The sequence below is a fragment of the Thamnophis elegans genome, chromosome 6 (genome assembly GCF_009769535.1).
Source record: "Thamnophis elegans isolate rThaEle1 chromosome 6, rThaEle1.pri, whole genome shotgun sequence".
NCBI lineage: Eukaryota > Metazoa > Chordata > Lepidosauria > Squamata > Colubridae > Thamnophis > Thamnophis elegans.
Genome location: NC_045546.1, coordinates 49,762,674 through 49,789,374, shown reverse-complemented (window position 1 = coordinate 49,789,374; position 26,701 = coordinate 49,762,674). Strand labels below are relative to the sequence as shown.

Here is a 26,701-nt window from a genome sequence, read left to right as displayed (position 1 = left end):
TTATGTTATTTTCTATTTAGCTCCTAACACTCTGGATGACTTAACAATGCATTAAAACCATACAATAATGGAGAAACTCCATTATTTAGGGCTTTTATAATCAACTATAAATACAACTAAATGCTGTTGCAAAGGCTAGATGCAACAACAGACAAGGCATAATTCAGAGGTCTTGTTAGATGACTCTGTCAAGGAAGGGACCTGGATTATGTCTACCTGGAATTGCATGAAATCACTTAGAAATCTTCATATAGTCTATGAACTACAAAGAATCTCTTTTCTACCCAGTTGCTTCACAATTCTGTTCCTTTTTGGTTAACAGAAAGAACATTTCAAAATATTCAAAGTAGAAATTTCTTATTTGTACATCTTCTTTTGCCAGACAGAGGGAATGTGAATTGGAAAATATTAGCAATATAAGGAACTATTAACTGACAGTGAAAAAATAGTTGGCTTAAAATGCTCATCCACAGATAAGTAGGAAGCACAAAAAGCATGTTCTAAGCAATTTACAATCTGGGTGACCAGTAGCTTAACTGTATTTTATCAATTCTTGGCTGAGTAATGGTTGCTGATACTTTTGGATGTACCCCATGTCTTCCAAAACTTAAAACACGTTTTTATTTTTCTTTAATGTGTTAACACCTTTACTTTGGTTGAAAAGAGAACAAACTCTAAAAATGGGAATTTTGCCACTAGCATCAATGGAAAAAACACAGTGTCCTGAATATTGTTTCTTAATTTCCTTTATCAGACTACTGATTCAACTTCAGCCTAGTTATAATCCTGCTTTGATTTAAAATCCTTTGACTGTTGTACCATAGAAGTTCTAAGACCCACATGTATTGTTTGATCAGATACTCAATTCTTTTTTTAATAAGATTTTTTTTAAGGTTAATCAATATGAACGCAACTTTACACAATGTTGAATTACATCAATTTTTTGTAGATTTTTCTGAAGAGCCAAATTCCTGCACATCATTCAGCAAGTGACAAACTAGATTCCCTCCCAAATGTTTCACTACCAAATGAATTTTTTCAGGCTATCTTCTTTTGTTACATGGCATAATTCAGGTATAAGTGAAACTCAAAAAATTAGAATATCGTGCAAAAGTTCATTTATTTCAGTAATACAACTTAAAAGGTGAAACTAATATATGAGATAAGACTCATTACATGCAAAGCAAGAGAGTTCAAGCCGTGATTTGTCATAATTCTGATGATTATGGCATACAGCTCAGGAAAACCCCAAATCCACCATCTCAGAAAATTAGAATATTACATGAAATCAATAAAACAAGGATTGTACATAGAACAATATCGGACCTCTGAAAAGTATAAGCATGCATATGTACGCAGTACTTGGTTTGGGCCCCTTTTGCAGCAATTACTACCTCAATGCGGTGTGGCATGGAAGCTATCAGCCTGTGGTACTGCTGAGGTGTTATGGAAGACCAGGATGCTTCAATAGCGTCCTGGTCTTCAGCTCTTCTGCATTGTTCAGTCTCATGTCTCTCATCTTTCTCTTAGCAATGCCCCATAGATTCTCTATGGGGTTTAGGTCAGGCGAGTTTGCTGGCCAATCAAGCACAGTAATCCCACAGTCATTGAACCAGTTCTTGGTGTTTTTGACAGTGTGGGTAGGTGCTAAGTCCTGCTGGAAAATGAAGTCAGCATCCCCATAAAGCTCATCTGCAGAAGGAAGCATGAAGTGCTCTAAAATTGCCTGGTAGACAGCTGCGTTGACCCTGGACTTAATGAAGCACAGTGGTCCAAAGTCCTGTTGCTCAGTGGTACAAAGTCTTCTTTTCTGATGAAAGCAACTTTTGTATCTCATTTGGAAACCAAGGATCCAGAGTATGGAGGAAGAATGGAGAGGCACACACTGCAAAATGCTTGAAGTCCAGTGTGAAGTTTCCACAGTCTGTGTTGATTTGGGGGGGGGGGGCATGTCATCTGCTGATGTTGGTCCACTGTGCTTCATTAAGTCCAGGGTCAATGCAGCTGTCTACCAGGAAATTTTGGAGCACTTCATACTTCCTTCCGCAGATGAGCTTTATGGGGATGTTGACTTCATTTTCCAGCAGGACTTAGCACCTGCCCACACTGCCAAAGGCACCAAAACCTGGTTCAAGACCATGGGATTACTTTGCTTGATTGGCCAGCAAACCTGCCTGATCTGAACCCCATAGAGAATCTATGGGGCATTGCCAAGAGAAAGATGAGAGACATGAGACCGAACAATGCAGAAGAGCTGAAGGCCGCTATTGAAGCATCCTGGTCTTCTATAACACTTCAGCAGTGCCACAGGCTGATAGCTTCCATGCCACGCCGCATTCATTGCTGCAAAAGGGGCCCAAACCAAGTACTGAATACGTATGTATGCTTATACTTTTCAGAGGTCCGATATTGTTCTATGTACAATCCTTGTTTTATTGATTTCATGTAATATTCTAATTTTCTGAGATGGTGGATTTGGGGTTTTCCTGAGCTGTATGCCATAATCATCAGAATTATGACAAATCACGGCTTGAACTCTCTTGCTTTGCATGTAATGAGTCTTATCTCATATATTAGTTTCACCTTTTAAGTTGCATTACTGAAATAAATGAACTTTTGCACAATATTCTAATTTTTCAAGTTTCACCTGTATGTAATATTTATTTCCAGACTTTGTTTCCACAAAACCTGTAGTTTTATTAGCTTGATAATAAGTGTTGGACCATTCACAAATTCTGGAGGCAAGTTGTTCTACTGATTAATTGTACTAACTGTCAGGAAATTTCTCCTCAGTTCTAAGTTGCTTCTCTCCTCGATTAGTTCCCACCCATTGCTTCTTGTTCTATCCGCAGGTGCTTTGGAGAATAGTTTGACTCCCTCTTCTTTGCGGCAACCCCTGATATATTAGAACATTGTTATCATGTCTCCCCTAGTCCTTCTTTTCATTAAACTAAATTATTTCATTAAAAATAATTTAACAGAGTAAATGGCTTCTTCCTTCCTTGACTGAAGCAATCCAGGAAATGAAGGAGTGGTAAAATCCTTTCTTCTATGAACAACAATGAAAATACATTTTTAATACTGTCCATCCATAGATTTTATCTCAACATATAGCAGGCAGAAGAAATGTGGGGAAATTTTGTTCTCGAGAAAAGAGATTAGAAACTTTTTTCTACCAGTTACCATTGAAAGAAAAGCTGGTTCTTTTCTCCCCAATTTTTTGAGGCACAGTGTCAGTCTATCTCTTCACAAAAAGAATCATATATGAAATGCTCATATAGAGATACTGTCCTCTTACTCTTATGAGGAAAATTGCCTCTTTTATAGTGGTCCAGAGACACCCCTGCCAAAAAAAAGGACTACCAACTTTTAGTCTCCTGTTTTCAACAATCCCGTTTGAAGCAAAAGTGTTCAGAAGTCAGCTCTCCAACTTTTTTCCCCTTTTGGTAATAAAAGTCCTTTTTCCTATTTTGTTCCCTTTTTCCAAATAACTCTGTATTGGGATTTTCAATGCTTGAAGAATACTTAACTAACTTGAAAAATAAAGTATACTGAAAGCTTTTTCACATGTGTTATTGAACATGTAAGTATAATCAATACCATTTTTATAGGCTTCTTTACTTAATTTTTTGTTTTTGTTTATTCACAGGAGCTTATATAGGCCATAGAATAATATAACTGGAGGGGACCTTGGAGGTATTCTAGTCCTACCCCCTGCTTGAGCAGGACACACTATATTATTTCATACAAATTGTTGTACAGGCTCTTTTTGAAAGCCTCTAATGATGGAACAGCAGAACAATTTCTTTTTTTTTTAATTTCTTTTTTTTAATTTCAATTTAAAACAAATGCAACATCTTTCTTTACATGCTATAGAAAATGTATCAGTCAGTCACAAATAAACTTTGGTACATCTCCTCCACAGTCAACAAACATAACTCATATTAACTCAAGTATTTTAACTCAGATATTCATACATATCACCATCGTCATATATCCATTTTCATTTGACTGTAATTATTATTTAAAAATATTGATAATAATAATAATCTTAAACAATACATGCCCACACCAGTGGGAAAAGAAAAAATCAAAACAAAAAAAACCAACAAAAACAAAAAAGACAAAAACAAAAAAGACAAAAAGAACAAAAAACAAGGCAGGGAGGAAAAAAGAAAAAAGAAAAAAAGAAAAAAACCACAGGTATATATTATATAAAAAAAGTATATCAGCTGGTTATAATGGGTTTTGGTGCATCTCTTCCATTAATTCATATTAATTCAAATATCTTAACTCAAATGTTTACCATATTGACATCATTATACCTCCACTTCTAGTTAACTACAGTTATTTAAACATCCTTCAACCTTAACTATGCCAAAGAGTTAATCCATAACCACATGCTGACATTTCATTTACTTGTTTGTAAAGTCCCCTATTGACATCAAATCCTCATATCCTATTTTAGCTGAACATCCATAATATTTAATACTAAGAATTCCATCTTCCATGCAATATAATTTATTATCATTCTCCCTTCTTTATGTAGTTGTATCGTATGTCATAACATATTTAACTGTATATATTTTATTTTATTTTTTAGTAGTGATAATTATTGTGATTAATAACCTTTATGTGTAGCCCAAAAGTATTTCCAACCTTCCTTTCTCATATCCAATTATTATTTATCATATCAACTCCACATTATATACATTACTATCAATATCAATTATTATTCAGCTATATCTATTACAAATAAGAGTAATTAGATTTAGCTAATTTTAAGTTGTATTCTTCCATCTGTCAGCCTATGTCTCTCCAATAGCAAAACCTTCTCAGTCCTATTGCCATTCGTTGAATAGATTTACCAAATGTTTTTATAAGCAAGTCCAAACAGGGATATCTTCGCACCTTTTTTCTCAGAATGTCACTGATGAGATAATAATGTTGTCCCAGGCTTGTAAAACTTTTCAAATTGACTTTAATTCTCAAGGGTGCAATTTTCATTTCTCCTGCGCTCTGTCTCTTAAAATGAATCTTCTTTATAGCTCCCCCCTTTCCAGCATGGCATTCCTTTCTTCCTCTGAGATAGACCAGACGTCATTTCTCACATTTTTCATTTGTATTTCAGGAACTTTCAAACATTCAACGTTCTCACCTTTTCCTTTATATTTTAAAGTCAGATAATCCAATTTTTTTTCAAATCTTTGAAATGAATCAAACAACTTTCGAAATGCGGAAAGAAGAATTTGAAGTGAGCCGTTAGGAATATAATTCGACGCCATGTTGTGTCGTAGTTAGAGACTCTAAGGAATTTGCAAGTAAAAACACGCTGGAAGCTGTGCGATCTTATCTGATCTTAGACCAACACAACCAAGCAATAAAAGTGTCAGATCGTGAAGGGCTAATTAGTAGAAGGTCAGCTTTACAACCCACTTAGAAAGAGTCGGGGGGGGGAATGTCGAAGAATTCCTTGAAGCGTTTAAGAAATAGAGTAACCACCGGCCATAAATCCATTAAAAAAAAGACCAATTCGCCGTTAAGTTCTTCTGTTCTTTGGTTTCAATTAGCTTAGATTTTAGTGCGGACCGTCTCTCTTTGAATAATAAAATCAGCTTACCAGATGAAATCACTTCTACCATTCTTAGGGGCAACCTGCAGTTTCAGTTCCAAAAAGGAGTTGGCAGGAGGGGTTAATTCCAAGCCCCCTCAGAGACTTTGCGAACGTCTCTGAGGTCACTGGGGCTCCCCTCACCTTTCACTGTCTTCTCCGGGACAGCTAGGGTCTGATGACCCGTCCAAAATTCCTTCGGAATAGGGGAATTTCAGGAATAGCCTGAAACTCTGTCTTCTCACTGCTAAGCCCCGCCTTCTTCCCAGAACAATTTCTGAAGGCAAGCTATTTCATTGGTTGATTGCTCTCATTGTTAGGAAATTTCTCCTTAGATCTAGGCTGCTTCTCTCTTTGGTTAGTTTCCAACCATTGTTTCTTGTATGTTTTGATATGTTGTATTACTTGTGCTAAAAACAATGAGTGTATTAAAGAAGACATCTCTGTGTAAGAATGGTTCTCTATTCTTGATGTAATCCACAAGTTATCAGTAAACGTTATCTGCATATTGGATTTATTTACCATATTATTTTCTATGTTTTTTTGAGCAAATGTAATATAGAGTAAGAAATCAAATGGATCAGTTGCAGCTTTCAGACAAGTTACACTTATTGGAATTATTTTACTGGCAAACTAGAAAGATAGAAACAAAGATTTGGGATGCATCATACAGTGAGCTCACTACAGAAGAAAAGGGAAATTACGGGAAGCCTTGTTTCTGCTTATTGGGAGGTAATAGTCAGCAGAAGTGTTTAATACATTATAATTCAAAGAGGAATCTGAGAAGCAGAAGCTGCCAATGTTGTTTGAGAAATTTGAAAATTACTGTGCTTCAGTGCTTAAAATGGAAGAAATAAGCCATAAAATTTAAGATTAATATGGGGCACAAATAAATGTATAAAATCTTGCAAGGTAAGCCAATAAAAGCCAGTTCTAAGGGTAGTAACATTTTTTAGCAAATATTGCACATTATAGGAAAATATGAATTAATTTGAAATGTATAGTTATTAAGTTCCATACTTAAGTACAACATTTTGAAGCATGAACTGTTTAGGTTTAAAAGCAGTAACTGAATTAAACCTTGTACAAATAGTTGGTACAATAAAGTTTGGAACTGGATTAACACATATTGCAATACAGTGTAACACAGTGTTTGGGACTATCAAGATTCAGAGAATGTGCTTTTCTGTCTTGCATCATACATTAGTCAAGGACAAATATGAATAAATATTTGGTGGCTGGAGATAACATTTGTTGTATTTGGGGAATGGGTAGGATAGTTATTCACCTATCCTTCCATTCCCCCACCATCAAAACTGATGAAGTTTCTTGGATGAGAAGTGAAATGTTTTCTTTTTCTTCCTCAAGGGAAAAAACAGTCCAGTTGCCTTTTGAAAAAACATATTTGGGACAACTATGACCTAACTGACTGAGACTCTCCACAGACATAAGTTATTTTGCTTTGGCCAAGTGATTGCAATAATCACATAGTAGGCTCTCTTAAATCAAGCTTCATACAAAGCATATTTACCCTTTCCCATTGTAGATCAACAGGTGTTTCCTTAATCCCAATTATCTGTTATAATGACAAATTTGATAATTATAATGAAATGAAATAAAACTGAACTTCATGTAAATTTATATGACAAAATCATGATGATGTTTAATTTTATAGGCTTCAATAGTTAAAATCAATTAATCAATCATAGTTGCACAATCTTTTATAAATGCTGAATTGTTTCCAAATGTGTATTGAGCCTTGTTTCCAAATGTGCATTGAGCCTTCTGATTATGCTTCACTCCTATGTAGATCAAACAACATGAAACATTTTTCCATAGTCCCAGAATACCACATTCTCCATGTTTTTCCCCATTATCCAGAATATTAATTTAAAACTTTAAGAGTATAAATGTAATGTTCAGTTTCCCTAAATAACTGTCTAAACTTTCTTCCATAATGTTAAAAGAGCAAAATAACACACTAAAGAAACTAGCAAGTTATTTTTCATTGAAATATGATCTCCTCTTTTTAGAAAAAAATATCAGACTGCTTCAATAAGAAATATTCAAAATATTCACAGAATCCTCTTAGAATCACTTTTTTTATAACTCAGTAATAATCACACAAAACTATTTATAGCAACTTTTACAGTTTTATTATCTATTGTTAGAAAATCATACCATTGCTATTAATATACAAGTTACCTAGAACTGGAAATGCAGCCTGAACGAAATGTCAGGAAACTATGAACTGGATAAATCAATAAGCAGACTTTTAGATTTATCTTTAAAGTTAATTTTTATAAATGTAGGTTTATGTCCTTAGTGTAATAAACCAGTACAAAGCATAAGATTATATATGTGCATTCATAATATAACTAGGGTTTCATGTAATAGCACAATTGAATAAGTGTTCATCTTAAAGTGTCTCAAAACACTTACATCATGCATAAACGTGAAAATAATATGATTGTCAGGAAATAAAGTTATCAAATGCAAGGATAGAGATTTATTTTCAGATAAGATTCCAGAAGAAGCTTAACATATTTAGAAGATTTGAAATAGTGACAAATATCCGTGCCTCAGGTGTAGGATGAGAGTGAAGGTTCATTCTCCAAGCTTGTGGGTTGGTTTCCGAACTTTTCTTTGCCAGGCTAGGTAACAACTTCAGTGGAGTTTAGGGGAGTTTAGTTTAAATAGCAATAGCAATAGCAGTTAGACTTATATACTGCTTCATAGGGCTTTCAGCCCTCTCTAAGCGATCTACAGAGTCAGCATATTGCCCCCACAGTCTGGGTCCTCATTTCACCCACCTCGGAAGGATGGATGGCTGAGTCAACCTTGAGCCAGTGAGATTTGAACCGCCGAACTGCAGATAGCAGTCAGCTGAAGTGGTCTGCAATACTGCATTCTAACCACTGCACCACCTCGGCTCTTCTGCTGAAGATGTTACCTAGCCTGGTAACAAAATGTTCAGAAACCAACCCAAAAGCTCAGAGAATGAACCTTCACCCTTATATTTAGAAGAGCCTAATAAACCTTTATCAAAATTAATCCATGAGTTTGGAATCCCAATTATGTATTCCTTACTTAAACTTCAATTTCCCCCACTGTTCTGTAAAAAAAGAAGCTAGTTGAGCCAGTAAGATGTACCAATAAAACATCTCTCTCTCTCTCTCATCTAACAATTGATTTGTCATCTTACAGTGCATTCAGAAAATATTCAGATCCCCTTCATTTTTGTCAATTTTGTTATGCTGCAACCTGATTCTACAGGTTTTAAAATCCATTTCCCCACCATTAATCTACACTCAGTATCCCATAACGACAAAGTGAAAAAAGAATTTTAGAAACGTGTTAAAGAAACTTTATCTACTACACTTAATTTATAGTAAGATTAGCCTCATTCTATATTATCTGTGAGGGGCATTATACATACATTGATAATCCACAAATACCTTGCTTTCTTCACCTTTTAAAAGAATTTTCAGTCCTCTTCTATTATTAATGTAATATAATTTCTCATGTATCCTGAATCTGGAAAAAAAAGGATTTTGAGATGAAATATGTATTTCATATACTTTATATTCACAATGTCTAATATACATTACTAGCATGTATTATTGTGAATATGTGTGAATGTATCCATATGACTTTCAGGTTTGGGCCATATATACAATGAAACTCCAAAATACATATTAGTGAAATTGGTAAGGAAATTTTATTGAAATATGATTTTCTTTACCTCATGTCTTTTTCTTAGGTTTTAAGATATGCACTATTTAAGCAGATTTTTTAACCACCAGGTGGCAATCTTGGATCATAAAAGCATTCAACTATATTTTCAGTTTATTATAAATGCTTTATGTCTCATGTTTTATCCTTTAGGATCCTTAGGATTGATTTTTATATAACTCTTTGCTAGTTTAAGATGAATGGCATGGAGTATTGTATGCAAATTATCTATTGGTTTACTGAAAATCATTAGATTACAAATTGAAATTCAAACTGATATGAAAATAGGCTTTTGTTCTTTATGTACTTCAGGCATATGAAGATTTTAAATTTATTTCAAAACTATAAGTTCTGTGGGTGATAGTAGTTCTTCTGAATTTGAATTTCTATAGCAGCAACAATTTGGCTCCCTTTGAAAGAATTCCATAAAGTTGTAGGCAACTTTCTGCCTTTGAGAAAGGAAATTTGATTTATTCTTTCGTATTTTCTTTGGATATAGCTATACAAATAAGAAAAGGTCAAGATTGCTGTCATTGCAGTGTCAGAAAAGGCTGGCCAAAGAAGAGGTTTAAACACTTGCTAATAACGTTTTTCTGAAGTATTTTTTTCTTGGATAATATTTGTATAACGCTTACATATATGCAAGGAAGCTATTCCTGCCTGCCTTCCTTCCTTCCTTCCTTCCTCCCTCCCTCCCTCCCTCCCTCCCTCCCTCCCTCCCTTCCTTCCTTCCTTCCTTCCTCTAGAACAAGCTCAAGGATAAACTGAAAATAATCAGGAAGTCCTAGTTGATCTTGGGCTAGTGAATGATCATAGTGAATGATCTTAATTATCTTAATTCAGCTGCTGAAATGAGATATGCTTATGAGTAATAGATTTTAGAGGAATATAAAATGAATGACTTCAGATTTTTCTGGGCATAAAAACAAATTCAGAATTTACCCAGAGACTGGGTTCAAATACTGCATTAAACCACAGTTTAACTGGTTTTGTTTTAGTGGACTTTCTGGGGAAAAAAATTATATGCAAATACTCACATATGTGTGTGTGCGTGCACACACGCATGCACATTTGTGTGTGACTGTCTGTAGAATTAAAAGAAATTTTAATTAAAACTACAATAATAAATTCTTAGTTTTATAATATTATTATTTATTTAAACGTATTGGCTGCCCAACTTCAATGTTCATAGGAAGAGAACCATTACTTTTTTATGATGATAAAAATCAAAAGATGCATGGTGGCATGTTTTATAAAACTGATGCATTTTATTAAAAGGCATAAGCTTTTATGAGCTGCAGCTAACTTTATCTGATGAAAAGAGATGTAACTCACAAAAATGTATATATTTTAATGCAACTCATTAGTTCCCAAAAGAGTTCCCAGGCTCCTTTAAATTCCACAAGAGGGAGTCTACCAAGTTTTTCAAATAGATTTCTCAGAAGTGCTATACTTATATGGGAAGCCACCCCCCCTCCCCCAGAAGAATAAATTATTTTGAGGAATATTAAAAAAGGCAGATTATTTTATTTCCCAAAGGGAGAAATGGAGAAACCTGTTTTTAGAGGCAGAAAACAACCCCCACTTTTCTTAATAGCTCACAGCAGCTGTCAGCACAGCAGCTTATTGAAAGAAGACAAGCATCTAGATAGCTCCATTCATAAGCAAATACCTCACTCAAGAGCCAAAACGGGACAAAAGCCATTAAGCCACAACAGGAATTGCCCAACACCCTTCAGACATTGCATTACTCTCAGAACAGTCTAAACTTCAACCAAATGTAACTCAGACAAACATCTAGGATTTGTACTTTGCCTTTAGAGCCAGTTATGACCCCTGCATAACCCCTACATGACCCCATAGGAATCTGACAACAACCAATAGAATATTAAAGGACATGTTCTTACACAGGAACAGGTAGCTCAAGTGCAAAACACAAGAGAAGATATCCCCCCCCCCCCCCCCCCACACACACACAACTCCATTTTGGTCAACTGCCCAGAACTACAAACCCATATGGTTCTGCTTCATCAATAAACCATCTTTCCAATCAGCCTCCATGTTTCCAGTGTCTTTCTCCACTGTATCAAACAGTGATAGCTCGGAACTGAACCAGATGGATATTTCTTCCCACACTTACAAATGAAAATTTAAAAAACGAAAGGTGGAAAGGTATGCATAATTGCACTTTACAAACATGTCCTATGCATTCCACCTTTGTTAATACTGGAAAAATACTCACCTGCCTCCTCCTTTTGATGCTGACTCATCTTCAATTCAGTTACTGAGCTACCTATCTGTAATTAAGAAAAAGGTACTATTACAGTTATTACTACTTCAAGATGACTAAGAGATCCCGTGCAGGATATTTGCATTCAGTAGTTGTATTTAAGTTAGGAAGGAAATTTAAAATTATTTCTCAGTTTTAATATCTGGGAAATCATGTTAAATTTCCTTCCTAAGTTTCTTTTCTAACATTCTGCAATATAGTATTAATAAGACACAATAACACATTTGAATCATTCAGAAACACACCCTAAAACAGGATGTTCAGGAGGAAATCCTATGGATGATATCAATGCTGTTCTGAAATTTGCCTCGCCATTTTTCAGAAGTTTTTTTTTTCTTTTCTTGCTGCAAAGCAGGCTTCTGTTTAAAAACTTATTCCTGGGGTACTTTGCTTGGGATTTTTTTTCTTTTTCTTTTGTTTTACTTGTCTTTTGTTAGTGAATTTCTGAAGGTGACAGAAGGGGCTACAGCTAGTATTGTAGTTTGTTAAAAGTTTCCCATCAGTCCAAAGGCTTCCTAGCTATTTACACATCCTCTTCTTAAAGAAAAACAAAAAAAAAATATGTGAGGGTGTTGTCTCCTTTCTTGGGATTTCACTCAAATGTGGGAAATAAGGAAGATTACAGAAGATGCAGAAATGCTGTATAGTGACAGTCAGAAGAACAATGACACACCATTCCTTGAAATCTCATAACTAAATAAGTGCAAGAATACTACATGCTATCCAGCAGAATTGTTCATAATACTCTTCCCTAAAATTGAATTCAAACAGTAGAATCATACAACCTCCCCCCCACCCCCCCGTTTACGAATTTTCCAATTCCAAACTGACTCTGAGCAGGATACCTAAACCAAACAGAATAGAAAATACAATAGAACAATTATAGTAAAAAAAGATATATTTTTTTTAAAAAGAATGAAATGAAAGAATTGATGGCTAATCTGGCTAATAGTACCCACGCCTCAAACAAATCTAATAAGGGTTCCCCTTCTGACCTTCTGACTAGGAAAGTGAATGGGGAAACCAGATTCAATTAACAACCGGGGTATTAACATATCAACTGCAGTGATTCACTTAGCAACTAAGGCAAGAAAGGTCGTAAAAATGGAGCAAAACTCACTTAATAAATTTAACAATAGAAATCTTGGGCTCAATCTGGTTGTAAGTCGAGAACCTTCTGTATCTTCACTCAAGCCTAGATATATTAAGCATACTTTAAAAAGAAATTTACTTATCACTGGCCATTTGAGAACTAAGGCAGAACAGCAAGTGAATCCATAACCTCAAAAACCTATATTTTAAAGTCAGAAATGTTTTAAGCTTTTTGTCTGAAACATTACCCAGTTTTCAACTGTTTCTGAGATGCAGGCATATTTCTCCCATAGATTTATTGTGAATATTTTCTAATCAAGTTGCAGTTGGTTCTTCTAATGGTACATCTGGTTAAAAGTAGAGTTGTAATCAATCTCATTCTTAGTCACCAACCAGGTATTTTTCTGATGCATTGAGATTGCAGACTTGACACATCTGGAGTAGGACAGTTTGGGAAGGCTGTCATGCGCAATTCTGTTATCTTTTACTGTAACCATTTATGCTTCCCATCTCTAATTGGAAACAGGACAAAGTTCAATCAGGTCATCTCAATCCAGCCAAATTGAACCAGTTGTGTTCAATCTAGCTATTTGTTTTCTGTCTTTTTTATATTGTATAAACATCTGCCAAGGGTTGTAGTGGTTGATATATTTCATGCAATGTTGTGATACAGTCACAAATTAGTGGCCTAGTTACAGTATTATTATTTTTTTTTAATTTTCCTTAAAGCTTGTGTTTGGAAGGAAAAACTCAACAAAATTATGATGAATAGATTAAGTCATTTATCCAATTCCTACAATGACAGTTTGTTCTAATTACACAGAGAAATATGCCAATATTTGCATTATTGAAGTATAGTTTGGTGACAGATAATGAGAATTTGTATTTCCAGAGATTCAGTGAACATGATTTTCTAGTTTAATAAATGCATTGCAACATAGTAAATTCATAATTCTATGAAAGGCTTTTTTTGCTTTATGTGTATACTTGGATGTTGGCAATAACTTGTGTAATAATGATTACAGTTTCTTCTGTGTTTTGTTTTCTGTTGCCGGATTGTGATAATTGAATTGCAAAACTAGCTTTTGGTGTCAATGTAAATTTTATATGTGGATTAACTGTACCCTGTATCATTTCCTACGAATTGGTGGTGCTCTTTGATGGAGATCCTGGCTGGATATCAAACTTTCCATCTACTAGAAATGGCTAGTGAATCAATTTCCATTTCATTGAGACTTTCCATTAGTGGAAAAGGAGGCACCTCATGCAGTTTCTCTCTTAGCTTACAGCCTCTTATCTCCAAAACTTCTGCCAAAAGGGAAGGGTGTGGCATAAAAAAGAGAAAAGGGAACAGGACTTTCCTGCCCACTTCCCATAAGCAAGATTCTCTGCTGCATTTCTAGCTTTCCCATAACTGGAACACATTTTTCTACCAAGCCCATTGTTATCAATTTTTTTCAGACTTCAGATGTAAGTTTTAAAATCTGTCTCTTGCTCTTAGGAACCTTCAGTGCTGCCTACATTTTATTATAGCCTTCCACAGATCTGCATCTTGCAATAATCCTGTCTCTCAGCTCTGCAGGCAATTTCTTTGACCTGGCTTTTGCTCTGCTACAGTATGTATTGTCAGCTGTGTGCCTTTCCAAATCATGTCCGATCAATTAAATTTACCAAAGGTCGACTCCATTCAAGGTGTAGAAACATGTCAGCAATGATCAAGAGAAATGGGAGGCACGAGAACTAATTTTCACATGTTGTTGCAAAGGGTTTGAATCAGTGGTGGGTTGCAGGCGGTACACCCTGGTACGGGCGTACCGGAGCCAGCCCGGAGCACCTGATACCGTTCCGCTACTGTGCTCTGGAGGGCCCACCCACCCGCCTGAGCTTCTTACCGGAGTTTAAAGGCTTCTGCGCTTCTGCGCAGGCACATAGCACTTGAACGCATGTGTGCGCTGCACATGTCCATGAGGATGCCACCGGCCCCATTCCAACTGTACCGGATGGCATGGGATTGGCAACCCACCACTGGTCTGAATACTTATGCCAATGTGATATTTCAGTTTTTTCATTTTAATAAATGTACAGGACATTTCTAAAATTCTGTTTTCACTTTGTCATTATGAAGTACTGAATGTAGATTAATGAGGAAAAAAAATGAATTTCAACAACTGTGGAATTAGGCTGTTGCATAACAAAATTGACAAACGTAAAAAAGGTTTGAATATTTTCTGAATGCACTGTAAATGCTAAAGAAGCAAATCTGGGCACCTCAATGAAATGTCAGCTAAAAGTATCTGCAGAATTGGAAGGCTTTTAAAAGTATGACAACACAAGTCTTAGCAGTACTTCAGGTTTTTATATATATCCGTGTGTGTGTGTGTGTGTGTTGTGTGTGTGTGTGTGTGTGTATGTATGTATATATATATATATATGTATGTATGTATATATATGTATATATATATATATATGTACAACAGTAAAATATTGGGCTTTCTGTCTGGATGGTCTCTTGTGACAAGCCGATGGACAGAGAATGGAAGCAGTTAGCTTCCTCCCATAATTGGGGCATACCAGGGTTCTCATATATATATGAGAAAACAGGTATAAAAGCAGCAAATCTTGGCCCCTAACCAGTATCATAAACACATTTCTGCCATTTGCCTTTGTCAGCATATTTCACAAAAGACAACTCCTTAATCTTTTCCTAAAACACCAGCTAGGCTAATCAGTTGGTTTTCATGGAAGTGGGCATACTCCTATGGCGCTTTCTGATAAGAAAGGTGTGAAAAACAGCACACTGGCTTAGTCATGGGTCTAGCAGCAACCATACTTTAATAACAATGAAGGCAGAAGTCCATAGGGTGTGTGATTAAGTTGGACAGCCAGCCAGGATTTTGAGTGAAGTCTTCCAGAGAAACACTTTGAAGTTGACTCCTCAAGTTATCTCTTCTTGCAGAGCTTACAGGGTGAAAGAAACTCCCTTGAGAAGGGATCAAGAGGAGGAGACTATGTAACCTTTTTGCCCAACTGTGTTCTGATATGATAGTATCATTACTCCTTAATTGATACGGAATTAAGTTAGAATGTAAGGCTTACAGTTATTAACTGGAATTTAAGGCTTAGAAACTATTAACTGGTAAGCAGTATCAAGGTTTGCCAGCAGATGTACTATGCATTCTTTCATTACTTTACTTCTTGGAGTGATCATGATTCTACTGCCAGTTTTTATTTAACAAGAAGTAAAAATGAGTTCTTTTCTCTCATGAATGTAATCTCATGATTTTTCTTAAATAGGTCTTACCTATCTTTAAGAAATAAATATAGTGAAAAGTAAACATCACCCCAAAGCTTGTGTATTTGAAGCAATTATCACCTCTGTGGTTTTCACAAAGGCCTGTTCCTTAATAACCATCTCCAAAAGATTAAGAAGAGGAGTGATATCCAGTCCCTTTTAACCTTATATTCTACTTATCTCTCCCAGCGAATCATGATAGTAGCTTGAACTAGGATTTATTACTTTTGGTCTTGATTTCTGGCAAACGTGTGTTTAAGAAACTCTGTAAAAGATAGGTGGTCAGTCATGCAGTTCAATGGCTAAATCTGTTATTACTTTTCTGTTCTTTGTAACTTTTAGTGGTACAAAGATAAACATTAGGACAAAACTTCTGTGAGGACTTTCCTAGCATGGAGACACAACAAGAGAACAAACTAAAGTCACTGTTATTTAAGATATAGTGTTATAAGATGGCTTACTTAAAGTGACTTAGGTCATGAAGTAGACCATCATCATAACACAGGTCTTTCACCAACATTTAGACTTAAAAATATCTATAACATGCGTGGTCCATTATGGGCCCGAGATCCATATGTAGCCCAAATTCTTTCTCTAACTTTGAATCTGTCTTAGTCCAAATCTCCCTCTGAACATAAAATTGAGTTTTGGCCACACAGATACTGAAAATATGGTTCTTTTACATTTTTATCTGGAAAGCGCTGAATTAACCCTTACAATAGGGGCTTGCATTGTTTAAAAAAAACACACAGAAAGACATCCTAAAGGCAAAAAATTCTCAACCCTAAACAATGGAAAATGCTGTGATTCATCTTCCTTCCTTTGAACCATCCCTTGACATATTGGAGTCCTTGGGTGCCACTGAATATTTCCTCTGCTCCAAAGGAAAGTTTACTCATTGCTACAGGGAAAGGAATAGGGACAGGTGATGTGGTATGTACCAATTTGGCCTGCCGTGCTGATGTTCTCCATCCATTCTATACTAGCCAGAATAACAAGACAGATGTCAGACTGCAGATTCCATTTTCTGCCAACTCTTGACCATTTGAAACTTGGATATTCATGTTCATCCTGTAGTATGGATGTCACTAAATACATTCCAAAGCAGAGATCATTAGACAAAGGACTTAAAGTAAAACCTCCTGTACTGTAATTTCTGTGATACAGATATTCCTCAACTTAGGACCTCAATTGGGACTGGAACTTCCATTGCTAAGTGATGCAGTCTTTAAATGAGTTGTACCAAATTTATTACCTTTTTCATGGTGGTTAAGTGAGTCATAAGATCATTAAGCAAATCTGGCTTTTCTCATTGACTTTGATTGTTTGAAGACCTTAGAAAAGTCAAAATAGCAATCATGCATACTTGCAGTTGTCATAAATACATTCCACTTGCCTGATTTTATTAATTAAAGGAACATTGGGATAGACGTAAGTGTGAGGACTGGTCATAAATCATTTTTTCAGCACTGTCATCAAACAAATAATCATAAGTGGAAGATTACCAGTGTACAATCACATTATTATATACAGTTTTAATGTGTGTTTGTGAGAATATGTATATACATCAGAATGAAAGCATGTAAAGATGTCCACCGACAAAAGGGCGAACTGCGCCCAACTAACAAAACCGTGTGTTCTAAGTGCTCCGACGAATGAGTGCTGAATCGCGCCGACAACAGCACAGCAAAAGAAGTGCGCTGTAAAACTAAACCTAACCCTAAACCTAACCCTAAACCTAACCCTAAATGTACCGCTAATGCTACCCTAACCCTAAACCCTAACCCTAACCCTAACCCTATCCCTATCCCTATCCCTATCCCTATCCTATCCCTATCCCTATCCCTATCCTATCCCTAACCCTAACCCTAACCCTAACCCTAACCCTAAACCTAACCTAACCCTAACCTAAACCTAACCCTAAACCTAAACCTAAACCTAAACCTAAACCTAACCTAAACCTAACCCTAACCTACCCCTTCCCTTAAGTTAAATCGCCTTTCTGTCACAGCGCTGTTGTAAAGCGCCCTTCTGTTTCCGTGCTGTTGTCACCGTGCTGGTTGTCGACACGCTGATGATGTCGCGTTTTTAGTGACACGGTTTAGTTGGGCGCGGATTTGTCATTCGCCTTTTTGTTGGGTCACGTATAAAGATAGGGATATAATTTGTTATGAAGAAAGTTGCCAATGTGGGATCTTAGAAGTTTCTTTTACATATACAGCTTGATACTCATCAACAAGAACAACAGAGTGCAGACTCCTCAGAGGTATATTAGGTTTATTCCCAGTACAAAAAAGGAACAGAAAGAAATTTTCCTTTCTAGGAAACAAGGGAGTTCCTATTGAGAAATATAATATATTGAGAAATATAAGAAATATAACTTTTATAGTTCCTTCCTTGTATCATATATATTTCAATTTTTCAAAGAAGATGAATCGTTGAGAGTTTTTTAAAAAACTGTTCTTTGACAACAATTTTAATGCTACTACCTGTCACATATTATTCTTGCTTATATGTAATATATATTTTACTTTGCTGACTAATTTCAAGTAGCTAAATACATAAATAACTGTTACAGTTTTTAGTGCAAGACTGAATCTTTCATTTTATAGACCAAAATATTGTTCAAGCATACAACTCAATTTTTACTACTTGTTCTTAGTGATCCCTTGTTACCCTGATTCTCCATATATTCCATTTTGCAGATAGCTTCCAAATCTCTGTGTCCAAAATCCAAAATCCAGGACCCATGACTCCTCTACAATGGTAATTTGGCAAAGTTGTGACCACTTCAACATCACCACATTTCCAACTATACTTCCAAGAAGTGTGGTAGAAGGGTAGATGGAAGGAACATATCCTCACCCTGATTCCCATCTCCCTCTGACCCCTACATGGCAGCAAGGCCCAACAGGTGAGTAACAAATGACTGCTTTAGAACCAAGGCCAAAATTTTAAATCTCTAACAGCAGTGGCCAGTAAAGGAAGAATAAATAAATGGCTTGGTTGCCTGCTGGCAAGATATGGTTGTTTGGGGGCTGGCAACAGTCAATGAAAGAGCCCTTTTCCTCTCTGGAGGGATGGATCTTTGTATACCTATCAGAATAAGAAGTGGGGGTGCAGTTTTCCTCGCTGCCAGTGGCTTTCTTAGTTCCCTTTCCCCTCTAAACAGTGGTCGGCAGCTCCATGGGTCATGCAAGAGAGATTTGGAGGAGAAGGTTTCAATGGAGCTTTCTGAGGATCATGAAGAAAGAACTGATGCAAGCCTATATGTGGAAAGACAAATTGACTCAGATACCTGCTAGCAAGGTAGGGCTGGCTGGTGGGCACCTGAGGTTGAAGAGTCTCTCTTCCTCTCTGAAGTGAGTGGCTCTTAGGGTACCCAGAATGGAAAGAGTGGTTGCAGTTTTCTACACAATCTTTGCTTGTGGAAATTATGCAAGGAGAAAACCAATACAGAAATGGTCCAGTTCTTCTGTGTTTCCACCACACTAGACATTGCCCACTTTCTCTCACTCTGGATCTATGTCAGCTGTCACCTTATGCTTGCTTGTACTTCACTGTGGTGACAGATTGCCATGAACTGGAGGAGGGGAAATGAAAGGAAGAATGCTCAGGAAATGAAAGTAAGTGCTCATCTGTAGATGTTGCCTCAAGGTGACCAGTTGTACAAAGGAGGGGCAGCATACCAACGACTTGAACTGACCATTTGGAAAACATCTTGCCTGAACCAGCTTGGTTGCACTGGAGGGAGCAATGAGAGACAGTTAAGGAAAGGGAAGAGTAGAATTTAGGGATTTTGGAGTGTGATTTTCAGTTCTGGCCCTGCAGTACTGCAATACAGTTGATCTTTAACAAACTATAACTTTCTCACAAATGGAGCCAAGGATCATTACTATTTAGAGGTTTAAGTTGGTACAGGTCCAACAATTTGATTGAAATAAAACTATAAGAATGAAACAGAAATAGGAATTGTATTCTTCTTAGTTCTATTTTTTCCACTGATTTGTTATGTATAGTCTTATAATTAGTCTTGTACTTGGTATTCTGATATGGCCTCTTGGCTAATCTTGACTTATCTTGATTTCTGCATTTTATTTCAAGCTATCCTGGCTAACAGAAATTAACTATATACAGTGCCTTTAAAAAAAATAATTAGAGCAAGTTACCAACAATAATGAAAAAAATGCAGACTAGTCAGGCCAGAAAGAGTGTCTTCTCAAACACATCAATTGCTCTAGACAACTGGAATTGGCCAACAGTCTAAAGTGATGAGTTCATAAGATTGGGAATCATCTAATTATTAAATTGATTTCAAAAGTCAATAGCTTAATGTGTGAACTCATACAGTGGGCATTTTCTGCTGTAGTTTGACAATTAGATCAATTAATTCTATTTTTTCTAAGTAGCTATTGCAGCTTATGTCATTTTATGATTCATATCCTCTGTATTTGTCATTTATAATGATGTATTAGTTAATCCAATGCTAATAATGATCTTAGTCAAATTCAGTATTTGCAGGAAACAAATTGTAACACACAGTGGGCCATAACAACCTTTAACATAAAAATCAAGTAGAGTACAAATCTTTGCATTTTTCTGTCCTTCTGATTTCAAATTTAATACTTATGTGTATATGTCAGTCACTGGGACAGATACAAAGAATCCGTGAATACTTGAATCTGTGATTTAGTGAATACTTGCTTAATTTTATCTCTCTCTTTTTTACATTAAAAAATTATGATATAAATTTACTACCCTTTCACTTACACCCAAAAAGTGGAAAATTGTCTATTGAAAAGGAAGATTTCTTAGGATGATTTGCTATTGATCATTGAAATGCTTTATCTCAGCTTATTTTCACTGCTTGTATGAACAATTACCCAATGATGTAATTCTTTTAATTAAAACATATACTAATAAAAATGTGCCTGAAGCAAACTAATCTTGTTAACTGTCATTCATGAGTCATCTAGTTCCTATTGCAAAAAATTATGTAGTGCTTCTGCTATCACTGCTTTTTTTATTAAAGCTTTTATTTTTTCCATTTCATAAGATACATATAACCACATGTATACTATTACATAACCAACATCATATTGTATTATTAAATGTTTACATTAATTCATCTTACCAACAACTCCCCAAACCAATTATTGGCTCTTCTGCTTTCCATAAACCCTATAGGTACTTTGTCCATCACTTTCTTCTCCCTCTTTCCTCTCCCTCCCTCCCTCCTTTCTTCCTTCTGTCATCCTTCTCTTCTCAACTTCCCCTTCCTCTCTCCTTCTCCTCCCTCCCTTACCACTCCTCATTTTTCTCCTCCTCTTCCTTTCCACTTGCCCTCTCTCCTAACTCTCTCTTCTTCCCTTACCTTTTTCCTCTACTTTCCACTCTTCATCTCATTTACTTGGTGTATTTCAGCTTCTGAGCAAGCTCCCTTTATGTTGATGGTATTTATAATTCTTTTCAATATACATAGTAAAATTTTCTCCTCCTTTTTAGTAAAAAAAAAGTGATATAACAGAAAGTATACATATATAGTCATTGTGCTTTTAAAACACCCTCCCCCAACCTAATTTTGGTCGAGCTGTAGACCTGATTACAATTCCCAGCTATTCTCATCATTACCTTTATATAGTTATAGATCCTTACATGCCCCCAATTTGTGATTCTGTCTTTTTGTCACATTAGTTCCCATTGTAGGTATATTTCATGTTCCTCTCCATTTTTCTGCTATCACTGTTACGTGTCACCATTTCCTATTTAATTCCTCAAGTTCCAAGTATTAGGTGGAAAAAACCTGTAAGGCATATTATCCAAAGATTTTGGAAAGCTGAAATGACTCAAATAAGATTTGATTTAACAAACTGTAAAACCTGTAAACATTGTCAAATTCTCTGTATCTACTGATTCTTTTATGGAAATAATGAATGTCATATGCATTTTTATAGCAGTGATTCAAATATTTGTTCTTTTCTAGGCTGGTGCAGGTTTTGCATTACACTATTTTACAGCAACTCCAGAAAAAATCAGTCAAAACATTTTATAAATTAGATCTTATTAGCAAGCTGTACATTTAGATATTTAAGTTCCTTGGATCATATTTTACTAGGGGGATAGTAACATAATGTTACTAGGGGGGATGGTTGGAACATAATGTTACTAGGGGGGATGGTTGGAATGAACTTAGCCACCAAACTTTCCCCACCATGGTTAACCTCCTGGTTTACACTACTGCAGCTGCTACCCGAACTCACCCTGCCTCCCAACCCCCCCCTCCTTGGACTATATTGAACTCTTTAGAGGAGCCCCCCTCAAGGTGTGGCCCCCCCTCAGGAGAGGGGGGAAGGCACCTTTGGACTATTATACATTTAGTACGGACTTTGTGAACCTGCGCAACTTTTCTAATTTTTATTTTAAATAGGTATGTTGAGTGCATGGGATTGTATGGGATGGTATGAATTGAACTCACTTTTTACTATTTATATTGCTGTATTTGTGTTTTAACTTTTTAGTGAGGGACTGTCTGTGTGAGAGTTTGGGTATGACTGATTCGGAGGACCTGGCGGGGTATGCGGGGGGTCACCGGGGGTGGTTGGGGGAACTACATCCACGGGAGAGGGTCGGGGCATTGCGGTCATAACAGGGAGAGGCAGATATGCGGGGACTTTAGGGCAGGCCATTACCGGGGAAGGAGGGCTCGCTATATCACAGAGATCCCTCCTTCCGGCCCTAGGAGTCCCACTCCAAGGTCAGATGGCGCGAGTAATCAGGACCCTGGTCTCAGGCTGGTGTCGCTAAATGCCAGGTCTGTTGTTCATAAGGCTCCCCTCATCCAGGACTTAATTTTTAGACGAGGGGGCAGACCTGGCATGTATTACTGAGACATGGCTGGGCACGGAGGGAGGAGTCCCCCTCGTAGAGATGTGCCCAGACGGATTTCAGGTGCTTCATCAGCTGAGAGCCCAGGGAAGGGGTGGCGGTGTGGCTATTGTAGTCCGGGAGTCTTTAGCACCTCGTAGGATCCCTGCTCCGGAGCTTGTCGGGTGTGAGACCCTACTGGGTGAAACTGGACCTCAAGGGTCAAGTGGGTCTGCTGCTAACGTACCTGCCTCCCAACTGCGTTGCAGCAGCCCTCCCTCGCTCCTCGAGTCAGTATCCGAGCTGGCAGTTGAGTTCCCTAGGCTTATGGTTCTGGGGGACTTCAATTTGCCTTCGCTCGGTGAAACGCTCTGATGGAGCGCAGGAGTTCATGGCTTCCATGACAGCCATGGGCTTGACCCAGGTAATTCGAGGCCCAACTCACTCAGCGGGTCACACAACTCGACCTTGTATTCCTCTCGGAGCAGTGGAGTTATGATCTTGGTCTGAGGGGTAATGAGATCATACCCCTGTCGTGGTCAGACCACTGCCTACTGAGGCTAGACTTCCGGAGGCCAAACCCCCACCGTAGGGAGGAGGACCGACCAGGTGGTGGTTCCGCCCCAGGCGACTTATGGACCCTGTAAGGTCCAGACGGAGCTTGGGGTTATTCCTGATACTCTCGCCCACAGTTCGGCGGAGACTCTTGCTGCTGCCTGGCACTCGGCAGCGTCAGAGTCTCTGGACCGGATTGCGCCACTACGGCCCCTCCGGGTCAGCGGCTCCCGGAGGCCTCCTTGGTTCACCGAGGAGCTCCGGGAGATAAAGCGCCGGAGGAGACGTCTAGAGCACCAGTGGCGATCCAATAGGTTTCGAACCGAACCGAGCACTGTTGACAGCATGCACAAAGGAATACATCCGGGCATTAAGAACAGCTAAGAGAACACACATTGCCACCTTGGTAGCGTCCGCCGAGTCCCGCCCAGCCGCCCTGTTTAGGATAACCCGCTCCCTCCTAATAGGAGGGAGACGGGGGACCCCCTTACAGGGTAGGGCTGAGGAGTATGTTCAGTTCTTGGCGGACAAAGTTGCTCGGTTTCGGTCGGACCTGGACTCCACTCCCGCAGATCCAGCCGGGACACAAGGGAATGACTTGGCAGACCATATCTGGGTTGAGTTTCAGGATGTTGCCTCCGGGGATGTGGACAAGGCTATGCGAGCTGTGAGTGCCTCCACCTGTATACTGGACCCGTGTCCCTCCTGGCTGGTTGCCAACAGCAGTGAGGTGACACGAGGCTGGATCCAGGCGGTTGTTACCGCCTCTCTTTGGGAGGGGCACTTTCCCACCGCGCTCAAGGCGGCGGTGGTGAGACCCCTCCTGAAGAAACCATCCTTGGATCCAGCCGTTCTTAATAACTACCGTCCAGTCTCCAACCTCCCCTTCGTGGGGAAGGTTGTTGAGAAGGTGGTGGCCTTCCAGTTTCAGCGTACCTTTGGAGGAAGCTAACTATCTTGACCCCTTCCAGTCCGGCTTCAGGCCCGGTTACAGCACAGAAACCTTTTGGTTGCATGGACCGATGATCTCTGGAGAGCCAGAGATGGAGGCCACGCGTCCATCCTGGTTCTCCTTGACCTCTCAGCGGCTTTCGATACCATCGACCATGGTATCCTTCTGCGACGACTGCGGGAGGGGGGGGTGGGCGGCACTGTTCTGCAGTGGTTCTCCTCCTACCTCTCGGACAGGTCGCAGTCGGTGTCGGTGGGGGGGCAGAGATCGTCCCCGAGGCCCCTAACTTATGGGGTGCCGCAGGGTTTGGTCTTATCCCCCCTACTATTTAACATATACATGAAACCGCTGGGCGAGATCATTCGGAGGCACGGGATAAAATACCATCAATATGCGGACGATACACAGTTGTATCTGTCCGCCCCGTGCCAACTCAATGAAGCGGTAGACGTGATGAACCGGGGTCTTGAGGCTGTTAAAGACTGGATGAGAGCTAACAAACTGGTACTCAACCCAGACAAGACCGAGTGGCTGTTGTGTTTTCCCCCAACAATTTGGCTGACGTTCCATCACTCAGGCTGGGGGGTCAAAATTTATACCCCTCAGACAGGGTCCGCAACTTGGGAGTCCTCCTGGACCCACAGCTGAGTTTCGACCATCACCTATCAGCTGTGACCAGGGGGGCATTCGCCCAGGTTCGCCTGGTGCGCCAGTTGCGGCCCTACCTGAATCGGGAGGCCCTCACAACAGTCACTCGAGCCCTTGTGATCTCTAGGCTGGAATACTGCAATGTGCTCTACATGGGGCTGCCCTTGAAGAGCATCCGGCGACTTCAGCTAGTCCAAAATGCAGCCGCGCGAGTGATTGTGGGCGCACCACGGTTCGCCCACATAACACCGATCCTCCATGAGCTGCGCTGGCTACCTGTTGATCTCCGGGTGCACTTCAAGGTCCTACTTACCATTCATAAAGCGCTCCATGGTAGTGGATCTGGCTATTTGAGAGACCGCCTTCTGCCGATTACCTCCCTCCGTCCCATCAGATCGCATAGAGTAGGCCTCCTCCGAATTCCATCCGCCAGTCAGTGCCGACTGGCGACTACGCGGAGGAGCCTTCTCAGTTGCAGCCCCGATGCTATGGAACAATCTCCCCGTGGAGATCCGCACCCTCACCACCGTCCAGGCCTTCCGTACAGCCCTCAAGATCTGGCTATCCCGTCAGGCCTGGGGATAAGACTTTACTCTCGCCCCTCCCGAATGCTGTATGAATGTTGGGTTTTTACTGCTAATTATTTTCAATCACATTTTCTTTTAGTGTTTTGTCCTGCACTCCCCCCCCCTATTATTGTAAGCCGCCCTGAGTCCCCTCAGGGAAAAGGGCGGCCTATAAATGCTTAATATATATATATATATATATATATATATATATATATATATATATATATATATATATATATATATATATACTTCATTTATACTTTATACTTCATTTATACTTTATACTTCATATATCAACTTGTTATGTCATTGATTTTCAAATTGGTTATTTTATTAAAATATTAAGTTGAATCAATGAATAATTTATTTGCCTAGGAAGAATATAAAAAATAATCTGCTACAAATTTCATTGCAGTAAACTTAATAACTGTATTCCTACTGGGCATCAAAATGTTGTCTTTTTATATTAAAAAAAACCTTCAATCACTGCCAAATGATAAATGGCAGAAAGGACTCTTTTGTGAATGGAAGTAGCATAAAAATTGTGGTGTGTGTGTGTGTATGTGTATTTGTATATTCAATTAGTCCATTTAAAAAAGCTGTAATAAGAAAAGTCATGATTCCAAAAGTGAAAACAGGGTGATTGCTGTAAATCAATCAATCAATCATCAATCATCAATCAATCAAATTTTATATTGGTCATAAATCAGCATAAAGTACAATGAAGAAGAATTACAGACATTTCAATAACACTGAAATTTATGAAAGATAAAAGCAGGGTTTGCTAACACAATGCTATAATATTAAAACTCTCTTTGTTAAGATTCTTAATATTAATTCTGAGACTATTAACCAAAGGTCACAAAAACAATATAAATGCAGATAGAGACAGAAAACTAAAAGATGAATTCTTAGTTTGCCTATGGAACATTATATGTAATAAATAGTACCTTATTTGAGAGAAGGAAATCAAGGTGAAAATGATCATTATGATATATTAAACATGTTAAGGAAAAAAAAGAACGTTTCTTGATTATACAGATAATAGGAGATAATAGGAGTAGCATAGAATCACATTTTCAGTACCACTTGC

The 26,701-nt window shown here is 38.1% G+C and overlaps 1 long non-coding RNA gene across 1 annotated transcript in view; it reads right to left on the bottom strand.

Moving 5' to 3' along the window:
• Positions 1-11,809, bottom strand: part of LOC116510673 — a 172,344-nt gene extending 160,535 nt beyond the window's left edge. The window contains exons 1-2 of the long non-coding RNA XR_004255666.1: positions 11,589-11,809; positions 9,070-9,148 (exon numbers count right to left, since the gene is read on the bottom strand). This is a non-coding gene — a long non-coding RNA (uncharacterized LOC116510673). The remainder of the gene's footprint in view (positions 1-9,069; positions 9,149-11,588) is intronic.
• Between the last annotated feature and the right edge of the window lie 14,892 nt (positions 11,810-26,701).